The sequence below is a fragment of the Chenopodium quinoa genome, unplaced genomic scaffold (genome assembly GCF_001683475.1).
Source record: "Chenopodium quinoa cultivar QQ74 unplaced genomic scaffold, ASM168347v1, whole genome shotgun sequence".
NCBI lineage: Eukaryota > Viridiplantae > Streptophyta > Magnoliopsida > Caryophyllales > Amaranthaceae > Chenopodium > Chenopodium quinoa.
This window is the reverse complement of record NW_018742798.1, coordinates 3,535,351-3,552,247: the sequence shown is the minus strand read 5'-3', so window position 1 is coordinate 3,552,247 and position 16,897 is coordinate 3,535,351. Positions and strand designations below refer to the sequence as shown.

The window sequence follows — 16,897 nt, the reverse complement described above, 5'->3', positions numbered from 1 at the left end:
TTTATTCTTCTCATATTCATGTGCGCTTTCTGAATAACATGCAATCAATATATTAATCCTAAACTTGTTTAATCTATATTATTTGAATATTGATGCACAAAAAACCTATTATTGGAGATCACTTGAAATCACATTAGCCTAAACAAGATTATTTATTATCTTATTAAGCGTGATTACAAATACAAATTCCTTTTAAATCTGTAAGAGAGGGCATAATCAAGCAATAACATTAATAATATATCAAGCAACATAATAAAAAATAACAACAAATCATCATCATCAAAATAATATTCAATCTCATCAAACACTAGTAGAAAATAGCTAAAAGCCACCGGTTCAAAATCCCCCATATGCCGCCGGTTTTAAACCGCTGGGCATTTGGGGGTGGCAATAATCCCTTGAGAAGCCACCGGTTCAAAACCGGTGGCAAAAATAAGAATTGCCACCGGTTAACAGGTGACAAAAGACTTTTGCCGCTTTTTTTTTGGGTATAAATTATAAATGCCACCGGTTAACCGGTGGCAATGTGCATGAAATTTATTTTTTTTTCTTTTGTCCTTTTCACTTTAAATATAGTTAGCAATCAACTAAAAAAAATTCACAATCAAAATATAAATCGAAATTTCAATCATTATAATCGAAAAGTTACAACATATAATAAAAAAAAAATACAATATAAATCAATTTAATCTAACAATTTGTCTTAAAAACAAAATAATCTAACAATTACAACGTATAAATAAAAAAAATTACAATACTTATAAAAAAATCCCAGAAATTGCAATTCGTCGATTTATATTTTCCTGCTTCTTGAAATATACCTACAACAATTAAAACGAAAAAAATTAATAAAACTCACGAACCCAGAATTCCCCGAAAAAAAAAACCCAGAAAACCAGAAAAATCGAAAACACAGAAATATAAAAAAAAAAACCCAGAAATTTAAATAAAAATACCCAAAAAAATAAAAAAAAAAACCAAAAACGCATGCATGTACCCAAAAAACCCGATTAATTAAACACAAAATTAACCCAGAAAAATCGTAAAACCCAGAAAATTTAAAAAAAAAAAACAGTAAAATCAAAAACCCAGATTTTAAATAAAAAACCCAGAAGAATTAAAAAAAACAGGAAAAATTAAAAAAAAAAAACCCAGAAATTAAAATAAAAAACCCAGAAAAATCCATTTTGAATTTGGCCAAAAATAACAAAAACCCACCCACCTTAAACCACCATAACCACAACCACCACCAAAAACCACCACATCCCACGAATTCCACCAAAAATAAAATAAAAACAAAATAAATCTTAGAAATAAGAGAAATTACTTCGAATTTCAACAAAAACCCTCGAAATCAGTGTTGCTCTTGTTCATGCATGTCCTCGAAATGAAAGAGGAGACGAGAACGAGATCAAAAAAAAAAGGGAGAAGGAGTCGAATAAAAGAGAATTTGAGACAACGAGTGAAAGATCTATAATCAATTGTGAGATTCTATAACTAATTTCTGGTTTTTTGAGACAAGGAGTCGAAAAAGAAGAGAGAGAAGGAGATGAGAAAGAGAATGAGGAGAGGGAGAGAGGAGAGAGAAAGAGAAGGAGGGGAGGGAGAAAATGGGCGGCTGAGAAGTGAGGAGTGCGTGAGGTAGGGTTAGGGGTTATAAGGGGGCAGTTTTTTAAAAAAAATAACAAACCCACCGGTTCAAAACCGGTGGGAATAACATTTTCCCCACCGGTTCGGTTTGAACCGATGGCAATAATATATCCCCACAGTCCCGCCCATTTCCCCCCCTTTTTTTCCCCACCGGTTTTTAAAAACCGATGGCTATTGAGGGGTGGCTTTTTGCTTTTTTCTATTAGTGAAAGCATAGTAATATCAAGATCCTGGGCATGATACTAACAAGATTAATAACAAATCATATCATGTCACTAAACAATAATGATCAAAGCTTTATCCCTAACATGATACTAACATGATTTAAGAAAATTGGAACCAACCTAAACATGATACTAAAAAGCAATAAATAACATCCTAACATGATACTAGGAATCATAAAATATAAGAAACATGATTTCTATATCAAAGGAATAATTAAGAAGTAATACTTACTTTGATGCCTCGTATCTGTTTCTATCAAAACAATACACACGTTAGTAACTTCAAGAAAAATATTAATTCAAACGATTAAATTAAATAATTGAAATAGGGATTTGGGACCAAACCCTCAGAAAGTATCAACCTTTCACGTCTAGAGCGAAGGCAACTTCGAACTTGGCTAGGTGTGTCTAAGACTCGTGAATGCGGTATTGTGTTTGTAAAAAGGCTAGGCTAGAAAAAGGGAGAAAGAATAAGCTATTGCTTAAGACAAAGATGATAATGGAATTAGATGATTGTTGGTGATTGTTGATGATTGAAAAAGGGGTGATATGACCTCTATTTATAAGGGAAAAAGTGGTTGAAAGAATGGAAAAGAATCTGAATTCGAATCGAAATAAAACTCAACGGTCAGCGATTTTTGCGGATTTTGTTTTTATCATAACTTTTGATCCAAAAGTCCAAATAAGGCGTATAATATGTCGTTGGAAAGTCTTGAAGTCTAATTTCCAACCATATTAAAATCTTTGGTAGAAAAAAGATATGGCCGAAGTAGTGGGACGGTTTCAGTTCTGGATAGAGTTTCGTATTTCTTTCATATCTTATTTGTTATAGATCGGAATTAATATTATAATATATTATAAGATTTGGATAAAAATTATGAGGCACAAAATGTCTTTGAACGTATTTCATTTTGAAATGAATTAGGACTTAAAAAGGAAAGTTTTATCCAATTTCAAACTCTTTGATCTTATCTTTTTAAAAAGGATAGTCAAGATCTTTCAAAAATTATAGAATTTTCCAATAAATCCTAATTAGTTTAGGAATATAATTAAGATTAGTGGACCCTCCACATGATCATTGGGCCGTAGGTAAAATCCGGTTTGGGCTCAGTTTAGTATTTTGGCCATAACTTTCTCATTACTCATCAAAATTTGGCTTATAATGTATAGTTGGAAAGGTCTTTTCAAACCCTATCAAAATACACCATTATTGGGCCCCTATCATGGACCAAACTAAACTTGAATTGACTTTTTTCATGAACAGGGTACGAAATGAAAGATTTTTTTAAAACAGAAAGAAGCAATTTTATTAAAAAATAGAGAGATTCAAGAGACTCCTTCACATTTCACCTCGTTAGATAATCAATGACATGAAAGGTATTCATCACTGGGTTTGGTTTTGGGGAGACACAATCAGGTGTCTACAGAAGCCCCCACTTTAACTGAGTTTGGAGAAACGTAAGTTTCAAAAACAAAAGTCAAAGTAGCGATAGGGACAGAGAATGATTCAGAACGTTCTTTGATCCTAAATCATCCTTGTAACGCCGATACCTGCAAACTAGCGTTAATTAAATAGATAAAAGAGTTAAGAAACGCGTATCTTGCACCATCGAGTACACGTCTCTGGGTAACCGTTTTGTTTGATGACCTCCACAAGCTAGGGGACATCGCCTGAAGACTACTCTGCTTGTAGCTGCCTTCAATTTCCGCTGTGACAGTCTTCAACATCTTAAGGAACACCACCGTAGATTGCTCCGCTTGTCGCAACCTTCTGTCGTTTTATGACCATCTTCCATATCCAAGAGAATATGATCAAAGGTAACTCCGCTTGTAGTCATCCCCCTTTTTCTGACAATATTCCGCATCCTAGGGAACATCGTCGAAGATAACTCTGCTTGTAGCCATCTTCAGTTGTTTGTGACAACTCTCCACATCTTAGGGAACGTCGTCGAAGACCATTCTGCTTGTACGATCCTCAGTTTATTGTGACAATCTTCCATATCTTAGGGAACATCGTCTATCATTGTTGCTTCATCACGAGCTATTTTCTTGAATCTTGGTGACAACCTTCACAATCATGGCTAATGTCGTCAAAGACCGCCTCATCATGAACCGTTCTTCTCAAATTTGGGTGACAACTCCCATAACCTTAGCGAAAGCTATCGAAGATCACCCATCTTATGTTATCTTCTTAAATCTAGGTGACAACCCCCACAATCTTAGCGAAAGTCGTAGAAGATCGCCCATCTCGTGCCACCTTCTCAAATCAAGTGATAGCTTCCACAATCCTTAGCAAAAGTTATCAAAGATCACCCATCTCGTGCCATCTTCTCAAATCAAATGACAACCTCCACAATCTTAGCGAAAGCCATCGAAGATCGACCATCTCGTGTCATCTTCTCATCAAATCAAATGATAACCTCCTCAATCATAGAAAAAGCTATCGAAGACCGCTCATCTCGCGCCATCTTCTCAAATTAAATGATAACCTCCTCAATCATAGCGAAAGCTATCAAAGACCGCTTTATCTTAAAACGTCTTTCTCAAATCCAAGCGAGAGAGCCTTTAATCATAGAGTCCCCCTGTTGAAGACTTCTTCATCTTGAGTCTTCAAATTTTCTTGTCCTTATTCTTAAGAGTAATTGACCTTTCTAGATTTGGGAAGAACCTTACTTAGGTTTCTTTGATCTTCAAGTCTAATTCTGTAAAATTCTTCCACCCTAGGAATTCTTTGTGATTATGATCAATCACTACTCAAATGTTCTTAATCAATTTTCAAATCAGCTTCTTTTGATCGTCATCAGGCCGATCATCAATCAATCAAGTTGTAATTAGGCTGACTATTAATCAAAGGTGTTCATAATATGATCGTCATCAGGCCAATCATCAATCAAATCTGTAATCGAGTCGATTACCGATCAAAGGATCGAATGTTCATCAGAGACTCAAATGGGTTAGTCACAAACCAACCAATCAAAATTGTGAAACTATCGAAGGCTGACGCGGGAAAATTAGAGCCATCATGCAACGAAAGGTATGTCGCGCCGCGTCAAGGTATTTCGTGCTGCGTTAGGAAGCTTCGTGCAACGCTAAGGCGCATCGTGCTGCATTGGAGAGCATCGTGCTACTCCAGGGTGCATCATGTTGCGTTGTTTATTTTGCAATGCGCTTGAATCCAATTCATAACTTCTTCTACTCGTTTAGCTTTGGACTTAGTGTACCTGCATCTATATTTTGGATTATAAGACTTTTCTCATGTTTATCATTATATTAGGGTTTACCCAAGGCTTGGCGCTATTCAACTCATTGTGTGAACTCGACTCAATGTGTTTTGACACATACGACTCAACATGACTCAAGGTGCAAGACTCCACTCGATGTGATATGACACATGACTTAATGTACATGACTCGTGTGTGCATTGTATTGTGATGTGCTTGACTCAAAATGCAGAAAAGAAAAAAATTTCCATCATTTTTGTGGAGGATACCGACTTCCTCCCGAAAAAGAAAGAAGTGAAAAGGAAGAAGTGAAGTGTTTGAAAGTGCATGTTGAATGAGCTTAATGCATTGATGTTGTATTTCATGGTGCAAGGATTCTATCATCCAAGTCTATCTCGGTTGTTGACTCGATTACGAAAGTATTTAGGTAACTTAGGCACGGAGGCTAAGTACTTCATACTTCGTGATGCAGTGATGAGAGATGAGTGATTTTGTTATGACAAGGCATGCATGCTTCAACGTTGTTTCAAGATTTCATGACAAAGGGTTCCTAAGGGAAGGTTTATTCGTCTATGTATGTGTGCAATGTGTGCAAGTGACACTACAATTTGGCTGCAAGGGAGAAGTGTAGAAAGAATATTTTTAGAAGAGTCAAATAGTGGTGACTCTTAGGCTGGGTAGGCTAATGATGTAAGGATCAAGCCCCTGATTCTAGATCTAATTGGATAGGGATAAAAATTGGAGATCCCTTGATATGATCATGCATAAATGCAAATATGAATGTGAATGTATGCATTTTTATTACGACCGCACCCCAATGTGAGGTTGCCTATGTATCCGTTAGGAATCAGGCCAAACGTAGCTCTAGCCGAACCTCACACAAGTATGTGTATACCTCAAAGAGGTCTTTTGATGGGTTGTAACGTGGTTAGGATAAAGGTTGAAAAAGAAGGGGAAAAAGGCTCAAGACCCTAGATGTGCAACCTTGCATCTGAATCTTTACACTTGTATGGTTGAGGTTTCTCACTTTTGAACTCTCTTTCTTTTGTCTATTTTTTGCTCTCTTTCTTTTTTTCTTTTGCATTTTTTGATAACTGTGGGTGGGCAATCCCGATCACGCGGTCTGTCACTCACTTGGCATTCATGTTTCTCATGCACGGTACCGAGCGCTCGATAAGAGACGCAATGTGAGACGTGTTCATATCAAAGACATGTTCATATCAATGACATTAAAACACTTTCCCTTTTACACTTTTATTATTTTTTGCTTTTTTGAATTTTTGAGATCTCGGTAAAATCACTCAAGCTTTTGTATTTATAATTTGCATAAGTTGCACACTATCCTGACGCGGGTGCATGAAACTTAGTGGAAGAAGTGGAAGACTTGCCACGTGTCGTGACACGAAGTCAGGCCAAGCTCCTTGGAGGTCACCTTTCGGGCTAACAATCATCACACTTGAAGACAAGAAGAATTGAAGAGGTTCGGTAGGACTTAACCTAGGAAGTCCGACCGAACCATTTTGTCAGTTTCAAACCCGATTTTGTCAGTTTTGCAGCAATGGTCGAACTCCAAAGGTTCGAACGAACCAGGAGCAGGACAGTTCGACCGAACCATCCCTAGGTTCGGCCGAACCTACCCACAAATTCGACCGAACTTACCCTTAGTCCGGCTAAACCTTTTCCCGTTTTTCAGTCAGCTTGTGCGAACTATTTAAGTTGTTTTAAGACGTTTTTGCTTTTCAATTAATGTGGAACATTGCTTGATTTTGTAATCAAATAGACTTTCTCTCTCTACCATAATCTTTGTGATTATCTTGATTTCTTTGTGATTTCTACCTTGTAATATTTGTGGTTACACCTTAATCCTAGCTTTACTTGGTGTTGGCTTTGATTAAGACCCCTAATTTTGTTATCTTGGTGATTTTGAGATAGGTTTGCCTTATTTTGTTGGTTTGAACTTGTTGTTACTTGATTTCTCCTCCCTTTTTCTTGGGTTTGTTAGTTATTTCATATCATTTGGTATCAAGAGCCTAGGTTATTAGCCTAGAAAGATCCTACCTTTTGAATTTCTCTTTCCCCCTCTCAAAAGATCTCATCTTTTCCCACAAAAATTTGAAATTTCTCTCAAAAAATACAAGCTTTCTATCTTGAAACATGGGTGATAGATACTATTATGAAGATGATGAAAGTTACAATGAACATTCTAGATTGGATGCTCTAGAAAGGAAGTTTGATAGACTTCTTGAGATTTTTGAGGATAGAAGAAGTCCTAGAAGAAGGAGAAGCCCTAGTGAAGAATATGAATCTCACTCTCCTCACCGGAGAAGGGAACACCGCCAACGACACCATGAGGACAACCGTGACCGAGATATCAAGTTGGAATTTCTGGACTATGAAGGTAATCTTGATCCTAATGAATTTCTTGATTGGGTTAGAAGTATGGAGAATGTGTTTGAATATAAGGGTTATAATGATGAAAAACATTTCAAATTCGGCATCCTTAAACTCAAATAACATGCTTCTTTGTGGTATGAGAACTTAAAGAATCGTAGGAGGAAAGATGGAAAATCAAAAATCACTTCTTGGGAGAAATTAAAGAAACATATGAACAAAACCTTTGTACCTAAAGATTATTTGCAATATGCTTATCTTAAATTGAATTCTCTTAAGCAAGGAACTATGTCGGTAGAGAAGTATACTAGGGAGTTTGAGAAACTTTTTATCATGAGTGGAATTGAAGAAGCATCGGAGCATAAGATTGCTAGGTATATTGGTTGTCTCGAAAGAAAGCTTGGACAAAAGGTTGATGTGCATGCCCATGGAAGTTTTGATCAAGTGGTGCAAAAGGCTTTGAAGTTTGAGAAGTATGACAAGGTGAGTAGTGCTAGTTGGGTATACTAAGCCTACCTTCAAGAGTTCTTTTGCTCCAAAGGGTGAGACAAGAAAGCCCATTTCCAAGGATGACAAAGTCAAGGCTCCCATGCACTCTTCTAACAAAGATGATCACAACAAGATGAGCAATTGGAAGAGTTGCTACAAGTGTAGAAGTTATGGACATTTTGCTAATGAGTGTCCAAATAGTAGAGCTATGATGATTCGTGAAATGGATGATGATGAGTACAAAGATGGGAAGAGGGATTTTGGAGACCCTATATATGATGAAGAGGATGAGATTCTAGTTGAAGTCGACGAGGGTCAAACCCTTGTTGTGAGAAGGGCACTTCACTCCATTTCTACCCCTTTGGCGGAAGAGCAAAGGGAAAACATCTTCCAAACTCGTTGCACCATCAAGGATCGAGTTTGCAACCTTATCATTGATAGTGGCTCTTGCACTAATGTGGCTTCAATAACATTGGTGAGCAAGCTCAATCTTGAAACTACCGATCATCCTACTCCCTACAAGCTTCAATGGCTTAACAATCACAATGAGGTGAAGGTAACGAATCAAACTCTTCTTTCTTTCTCAATTGGCAAGCTATATAAGGATGTGGTGCTTTGTGATGTATTTCCTATGGATGCTTGTCAAGTATTTCTTGGTAGACCTTGGCAATTCGATAGAGATGTAATGCATGATGGAAGAAAGAACACTTAGTCATTCATGATGGATAAGAAGAAGATTGTACTCAACCCCTTGTCTCCCACCATCAAACACAAAAAACCTTTGGGTACGGGAAACACAATCAAAGAGAACCTTCTCATTGGGGAAAATGAAATGGGAAAGGAGATAAATCAAGGACACCTTGTCTTTATTTGTCTTCTTAGGGAAACACAAGAGAGTGAACGAGAGAACCCAATCCACCCCCTTATAAAGGAAGTATTGGTTGAGTACCATGATGTTTTTCTCGATGATCTCCCACCCGGTTTGCCACCTATTAGGGGAATTGAGAATCAAATCGATCTTATTCCCGGATCACAACTCCTTAATAGACTGGCTTATAGGTGTACCCCCGATGAAGCAAGAGAGATTCAAAGATAAGTTGGTGAGTTGATTGAAAGAGGATTTGTGAGGGAATCCCTTAGCCTTTAGCTTGTTTGGTTCCGACTCTTTTGGTTCTGAAAAAAGGATGGTACATGGAGGATGTGTGTGGATATTAGGGCCATCAATAACATCACCATCAAGTATTTCTTCCCTATTCCCCGACTTGATGATATGCTTGATGAGTTACATGGCTCCAAGGTGTTTTCGAAGATTGACTTGAGGATGGGGTACCATCGAATTCGCATGCGTGAAGGAGATGAGTGGAAGACCGCTTTCAAGACAAAGCAAGGCTTGTATGAGTGGCTAGTTATTCCATTTGGGCTCTCTAATGCTCCTAGCACTTTCATGAGGCTCATGAAAGAGGTACTTCTCCCCTTCATTGGTAAAATTTTTGTTGTTTATTTTGATGACATACTTGTTTGTAGCAAATGTGAACTTGATCATGTTAAACATTTGAGGCAAGTATTTGAAATATTGAGAAGTAGGCGGCTTTTTTCCAAGTTGGAAAGTGTACTTTTATGGTGGATAGTATTGTTTTTCTTGGTTATGTGATTTCGAATGTAGGGATCTCAATGGACCCTAGTAAAGTGGAGGCCATTCAATCTTGGCCTACTCCTACTACTCTCACTCAACACTACTACAAAGTTGACCTAAGGTAACACCACATGGTATCACTTTCAAGGCTAGAAACTTAACTAGGTCATAAGTAATACTATTGTAACACTTAACTGTAACACTTTGATATCACTCTCATAAGTAATACTTTTTATGGTGGATAGTATTGTTTTTCTTGGTTATGTGATTTCGAATGTAGGGATCTCAATGGACCCTAGTAAAGTGGAGGCCATTCAATCTTGGCCTACTACTACTCTCACTCAACACTACTACAAAGTTGACCTAAGGTAACACCACATGGTATCACTTTCAAGGCTAGAAACTTAACTAGGTCATAAGTAATACTATTGTAACACTTAACTGTAACACTTTGATATCACTCTCATAAGTAATACTTTTTATGGTGGATAGTATTGTTTTTCTTGGTTATGTGATTTCGAATGTAGGGATCTCAATGGACCCTAGTAAAGTGGAGGCCATTCAATCTTGGCTTACTCCTACTACTCTCACTCAACACTACTACAAAGTTGACCTAAGGTAACACCACATGGTATCACTTTCAAGGCTAGAAACTTAACTAGGTCATAAATAATACTATTGTAACACTTAACTGTAACACTTTGATATTAAGTAACACTATATTGTAACACTTTGATATTAAGTAACACTTTATTATAACACTTTGATATTATGTACATAGTAGTAAAAAAAGTAGAAATATAGCTAAGAAAGTTACCGGTTCTTAATTAAAAACCACTATACCTTAATAGCTTGTCTAAACACTGAAAAATGAAAAATCCGGCCTCAAAAGGTAATAGTTTACAAAAACCAATACTCTTAACTTATTATAGAGGTACCGATTTAATATGAACCGCTACCCTTAACTCGCACTCACTCTATGGCTGCGTCCCTTTACTTTTACCCCAAGGTGTCCCTATATTTTTTCCCCATTAGTATTTTGTGTCTTGGTCCCTATCATTAAAATAACTTACTTTATATAAACATATTTAACTACCCAATTAATTTCAAACCACATTTTTTTTTGTAATTATCTCACGAGAATTCACACTTGAATTATTGGATTATTTCCTAACCCAAAGTACATACTGTTCCTTAACTCTCAAAGTGACTCAAACCACCAACACCATCTCTCTCCTTCTCATTTCTCACAAACACTTCCCTTCCCACCACCAATTTTCTCTCTCCTCCCTCCCACCACAATTTCTCATCTCCTTCAATTGTCACAGCAGCAAAGGTGAAGAATTATTTTTACCACCTCACATAAGTCGACGTCGCGCATCCACCATTCGAAAGCTGCACCATCATCTCTGTTGCCCTCTTGATAAACCGCGCCATCAGCACACACCTCCAATTGTATGTTTTCTGCTTTTTTTCCCCCGATTTAGGATTATTCATTTGTTTTGATTTATGAATTGTTTTTATTTTGGGGATTTTGGTTTTATTTACTTATTATTTTGATTTTTCGATACAAATAAACAACAGTTCTATGAATTGGGGATTTCGTTTTTTTTTTTTTTACTTTACTAATTGCAATTAGCTGTTCTTTATTTCTTGCTGCTATAAATTTGTTAGGATTAGGGTTCGAATTTTGGGTTAGGGTTCGAATAGGAGGATAAAAATGATGATTAAGATTTCCACAGAGTCAAGATGGTGAATTATGATGGGTTTGAGCGAATTATCATAATTATAGTACAATCATAATCATAGTAATAATCATTATAATTATACTCAGTTTAGCAATGGTGGCAATGGAATGATGATTGAGTCATGGAATAAATATGGTTTAGTGGTTTCTTATCATCAGCCATTCATCCTCCTATTGTTGGCCTTGATAATAATTAGAGATGGTTCTGATTTTGGATCTTCTCTTTTTTATTTTATTTTTTTTATTTATCAAAAAGGTAACAAACTTTTTTAATTTGATTAATTTTTAGTTTCTGACGATTTTAAGTTTGTGTGAAAGTTTTGATGTGTTAGATTATTGAGTTAAATTGTGAAATTTTATTGTTTGAACTATTCTGATTCTTGGGTAGTTGGTTTTTTGTGCTAAATTGTTGTGTTGAATTGAAACTAGTTTTGAAATCTTAAATTTGATTAACTTAGTAGGATTTGTTAACTTTAAAAGGTCTACTTTTTTTTTCTCAATTTGTTCGTGTCATCCTTGCGCAGGGACCATGCTAATCTATCTTATCAGATGTCTTCGAAGAGACGGGTCTACTTTTGAAAGTTCTAGTTTTCCAGGTTTGATAGCTTGATTGTCAATTTTCCATGTATTTGTTATCTCAATCTTTCGGAAATTATTGTTAATAAGATAGTGTAAGTAAGTCAAAAATAGTATAGTAATGAAATCTAACAAAATCACAACTAAATTTTTTATTTAGGTGGTATCATCTGTTTTGGTTTGATATTCCCTTACGTAGTAAGTTTATACTTGTTGCACATGGAGGCTTTTATATTCCTTTATTGATATGATTGAAGTGAGGAGGGTAGGTATTATGGGACTTTGCTTTACCTTACTTTAGTATCTTTGGTCTTGAGTATTTGTTTTGAAATGTCGGATGTATTAGAAATTATTTGGGTTGCTGTTATGATTTTGGCAAGACTTGATCTGGAGGTATATATTAGGCAGTATGATTCGCCCCACCGTCACACAAACCACCTTGGTACTTTAATATAAGGAAGCAAGGAAAATAAATCACCAGTAGAGCAAATAATGATTTACTTTCTTTCTTAGTTTAAACATGATCAAGATCATTTTGAGTTAGCTGAATGGTAATCTTAATTACAGTAGTTGTTTTTCTGTGCCCAATTCTCTGTAGTAAATTGAATTTCATTTATCCTTTCCATTATCTGTTTGTTGGCAGCTCAAAATTATCCTTTCATTGTGGTGGAGCCTTATTACTCTTTTGTACTTTGCCTTCCCTATCCCTTTTCTCATGAGCGATCCGCAAACACTGATCGCATTGAAATCTTAAGTTGGTGAAGTTGTTGTAACTTTTTTCAAAAGCAACACACAAATAGTTGAATACTAGTTCTAGCTCAAATTACACTATCAATGTATGATCCAATAGTTCAAATTACACTATTAGGTATGTGATTGCTTATATAGTTACTTGACTTGCTTAAGTAACTCTGATTCTGTTTGTTGGAGTATGGATGTTGTGTGTCAGCTTTTATAGTGAAGTGTCACTCTCTTGCAAACTGTGATTGATTTCAGGTATCAATTATTCATGGAATCTGAGATCTTTAATACGGAGTATGTCAATTTTAGCTTTTTTTTATTCATTTGCCTTGCACTCCTTAGAAATTAGAATAGGCAACTTGACATAGCTGAGCTGCAATCTACTAGTCAAATTTGAATGTGTTTTTTTTTATTCTGGTGCTCTGAAAATGGCCTTTATAACAGGGTTGTGTTTCTATTCTTAACAACAGAGGTTATTTTATTTTTGTTGCAAGATTAATGGTGGATGCTCGACAACTTCGATATGCACAAGCAAACCCTAGTAAGAAGTGGTATATATGGAGTTATCTAGTAATTGATTTACTTCCTTTTTAGGCCGTTGTGAAATAGTTATAAAATGGTTCTAGGGTTTTCTACTCACTCAATTCTACTATGATGACTGATGAGATGCAGGGAAACAAATTTACACATCATATATTCCTCTAACTAGGGTCTACTCAGTCACTTGAGGTTTTTATCAGGCTTCCTACGGGTTATGTTACCGCCCTCCTATTGGCGATAGTGCTGTCCATGCTACTTCACATTCTGCTCTATTGGGTTGCTGCTACACATACATTTTGCCTTGCTAGAGAATCTGTTGTTGTTGCTAGTTTGGCTCTGCTGGATCTACTACTCGTTGATGTGATTCCTTTTTATTTTTTAATTTTTTTATTGCCAGTGTAAAGTTACAAGTTATTTTAGGTATACTATAGTTTCTTTGTATGGAACTATGATATTATATCAATTCAAATTATTATCTATCATATTTGTTAATTTCACATATGTGATTGTTGTATATGTTAATATAATTTTTATATTTAAAATAATAAAAATTGCATATTTTTCATAATAATAATAGATCTTACCTATTAATTAATACAATGTTACATTAGTTTGCAAAAAGTGATACATAATGTCAAATAAAGTGCTACTATATGTTAAAAGCTGATTGAAAAGTGTTACCTAATAATGAAAAAGGTGCTACATTAGTTTGAAAAAGTGATACATAATGTTGGATAAAGTGTTACTATATGATTAAAAAATGTTACTAAAGATAAGTAAGTGTTACCTAAGAAATAAATAGTAACACTTTAAAAATGATACTAATAATATAAAAAGTGTTACATATGAGATTTATAGTAGCACTTTTGAAAGTGTTACCATATGTTACCCAAAGTGTTACATAAGACCTTAGGGAACATGGGCGGAAGTATCAGCCAATAAAATGTTACCTATTGTCTTTAATAACACTTTTACCACTTTATGTAACACTTTTTGGGTGTTACTGAAGGTTAATTTTGCACTAGTGCAAGTTAGGAGTTTCCATGGTCTAGCTTCCTTCTATCAATGGTTTATGAAGAATTTTAGCACTATTTTGGCCCTGGTGACCGAATGCATAAAGAAGGGTACTTTTGAGTGGACACCATCGGCTCAAAGGGATTTTGAGACCCTCAAGAAGAAGTTGTGTGAGGCTCCAATCTTAGCTCTTCTGAGTTTTGATCAACCCTTTGAAGTTGAATGTGATGCTAATGGGGTTGGAGTTGGAGCGGTTCTTGTGCAAGGAGGGAGACCGGTTGCCTATTTTAGTGAGAAGCTTGGTGGAGCAAGAATGAGATATAGTGCCTATGATAAGGAGTTCTATGCTATTGTGAGGGGTTTTGATCATTGGTCGCATTACTTGAGGCCTAGACCATTTGTGCTACACTCCGATCATGAATCTCTCAAGTATATGAATGGTTCTCATAAACTCAATACAGGGCATGTCAAATGGGTTGAATTCCTCCAATCATTCACTTTCTCTTCTTAGTACAAGGAAGGGAAGATCAATGTTGTCGCCAATTCTCTTTCTAGGAGGCATTTTATGATCACTATTTTTTATGCGAAGTTTTTAGGGTTTGAGTTGCTTAAAGAGTTGTATAGCGATGATGAGGATTTTGGTGGGTTGATGAAGAAGTGTGAGGAAGGGGTCGATGGCTCTTTCATGGTGCAAGAGGGTTTCCTTTTCAAGGGAAACAAGCTTTGTGTTCCGAAATGCTCTCATTGACGGTTGCTTGTTAAAGAAGCTCATCAAGGAGGACTAGCCGGACACTTTGGGGTTGCAACAACATATGACATTCTTCGAGAACATTTTTATTGGCCTAAGATGTTTGGTGATGTGCAAGATGTGATAAATCGTTGTGGGGCTTGTCACAAGGCTAAGAGTAAATTCCGTGATGGACTCTACTCTCCTCTTCCGGTCCCTAGTCACCCTTGGGATGATCTTAGTATGGATTTTGTGGTTGCTCTCCCTCGCACTCAAAGGCAAAATGATTCCGTGTTTTTTGTGGTTAATTGTTTTAGCAAGATGGCTCACTTCATTCCTTCAAGACCGATGACGCTTCTCATGTGGCTAGCTTCTTCTGTAGAGAAGTGGTGAAGCTTCATGGCATTCCAAAGTATTGTGTCAAACCGAGATCCTAAGTTCTTGAGTTACTTTTGGAAGACTTTGTGGAAGTTAGTGGGAACCAAGCTCTTGTTTAGTACCTCTAGTCACCCTCAAACCGACGGCCAAACTGAGGTAACTAATCGTACCATGTCCACCGTTCTCCGAGCTATCATTAGAAAACACACGAAAGATTGGGATCTTAAGCTACCTCAAGTTGAATTTGCTTACAACCTCTCTCATTGCATAGCTACCGGGAAAACACCATTTGAAGTAGTGTATGGTTTCAATCCCCGCCTACCACTTAACTTGTTGCCTAGTATCCCTCAAGAGGAGTTGAGCTTTGAGGCAAAAGATAGAGTTAAAACGATGAAAAAACATCATGAATGTCAAGAAGAGAATTGAGAAGGCAAATGAGAGTTACAAGGCAAGGGAAAACAAATTCAAGAAGCCAAGGGAATTCAATGTAGGTGATCTTGTGTGGCTCCATCTTCGGAAGGAAAGATTCTTGGCTAAGAGAAAGAACAAGCTCATGCCAAGATCCGAAGGCCCCTTTAAAGTTGTGGAGAGAGTTGGACCTAATGCTTACAAACTCAAACTACCGGGAGACTTTGGAGTTCATGCTACCTTTAATGTCGGTGATCTTGCTCCTTTTCTTTTTGAAGATGAAATTGGTGATGATGATCCAGAACTGAGGGCAATTCCTTTTGAAGAGGAGGGGTTTGACGCGAGTACATGGAACTTAGTGGAAGAAGTGGAAGACTTGCCACGTGTCGTGACACGAAGTCGGGCCAAGCTCCTTGGAGGTCACCTTTCGGGACTAATAATCATCACACTTGAAGACAAGAAGAATTGAAGAGGTTCGGTAGGACTTAACCTAGAAAGTCCGACCGAACCATTTTGTCAGTTTCAAACCCGATTTTGTCAGTTTTGCAGCAGTGTTCAAACTCCAAAGGTTCGACCGAACCAGGAGCAGGATAGTTCGACCGAACCATCCCTAGGTTCGGCCGAACCTACCCACAAGTTCGACCGAACTTACCCTTAGTCCGGCTGAACCTTTTCCCGTTTTTCAGTCAGCTTGTGCGAACTATTTAAGTTGTTTTAAGACGTTTTTGCTTTTCAATTAATGTGGAACATTGCTTGATTTTGTAATCAAATAGACTTTCTCTCTCTACCATAATCTTTGTGATTATCTTCCTTTCTTTGTGATTGCTACCTTGTAATATTTGTGGTTACACCTTAATCCTAGATTTACTTGGTGTTGGCTTTGATTAAGACCCCTATTTTCATTATCTTGGTGATTTTGAGATAGGTTTGCCTTATTTTGTTGGTTTAAACTTGTTGTTACTTGATTTCTCCTCCCTTTTCTTGGTTTTTATTGGTTATTTCATATCAATCCCATCCTAAGGTTAGGTAGATGTGTGTTGAAAAAAGAAAGGTTTATCGTTAGACAAGGCTCAAAGTGGTTTATTAAGAAAGGATTTATATTTTTAAAGGGTGAAAGTGATATGATATGGCAGTATACCTTGTGCTTAGTCTGGCATG

General features: G+C 36.6%; 2 long non-coding RNA genes across 3 annotated transcripts; one reads left to right on the top strand and one right to left on the bottom strand.

The window, feature by feature from the left end:
* Positions 1–610: 610 nt before the first annotated feature.
* Positions 611–1,729, bottom strand: LOC110724947. Its single transcript, XR_002512090.1, has 2 exons — positions 1,328–1,729; positions 611–821 (listed from the first exon to the last, which is right to left on the bottom strand). It is a non-coding gene; the product is annotated as an uncharacterized LOC110724947 (long non-coding RNA).
* A 9,007-nt stretch (positions 1,730–10,736) lies between these two features.
* On the top strand, positions 10,737–13,713 carry LOC110724977. Of its 2 annotated transcripts, XR_002512112.1 has the most exons (3): positions 10,737–11,063; positions 11,880–11,951; positions 13,167–13,713. It is a non-coding gene; the product is annotated as an uncharacterized LOC110724977 (long non-coding RNA). The 2 variants fall into 2 exon arrangements; XR_002512111.1 differs by having other exon boundaries at positions 11,880–13,713.
* Positions 13,714–16,897: the final 3,184 nt, after the last annotated feature.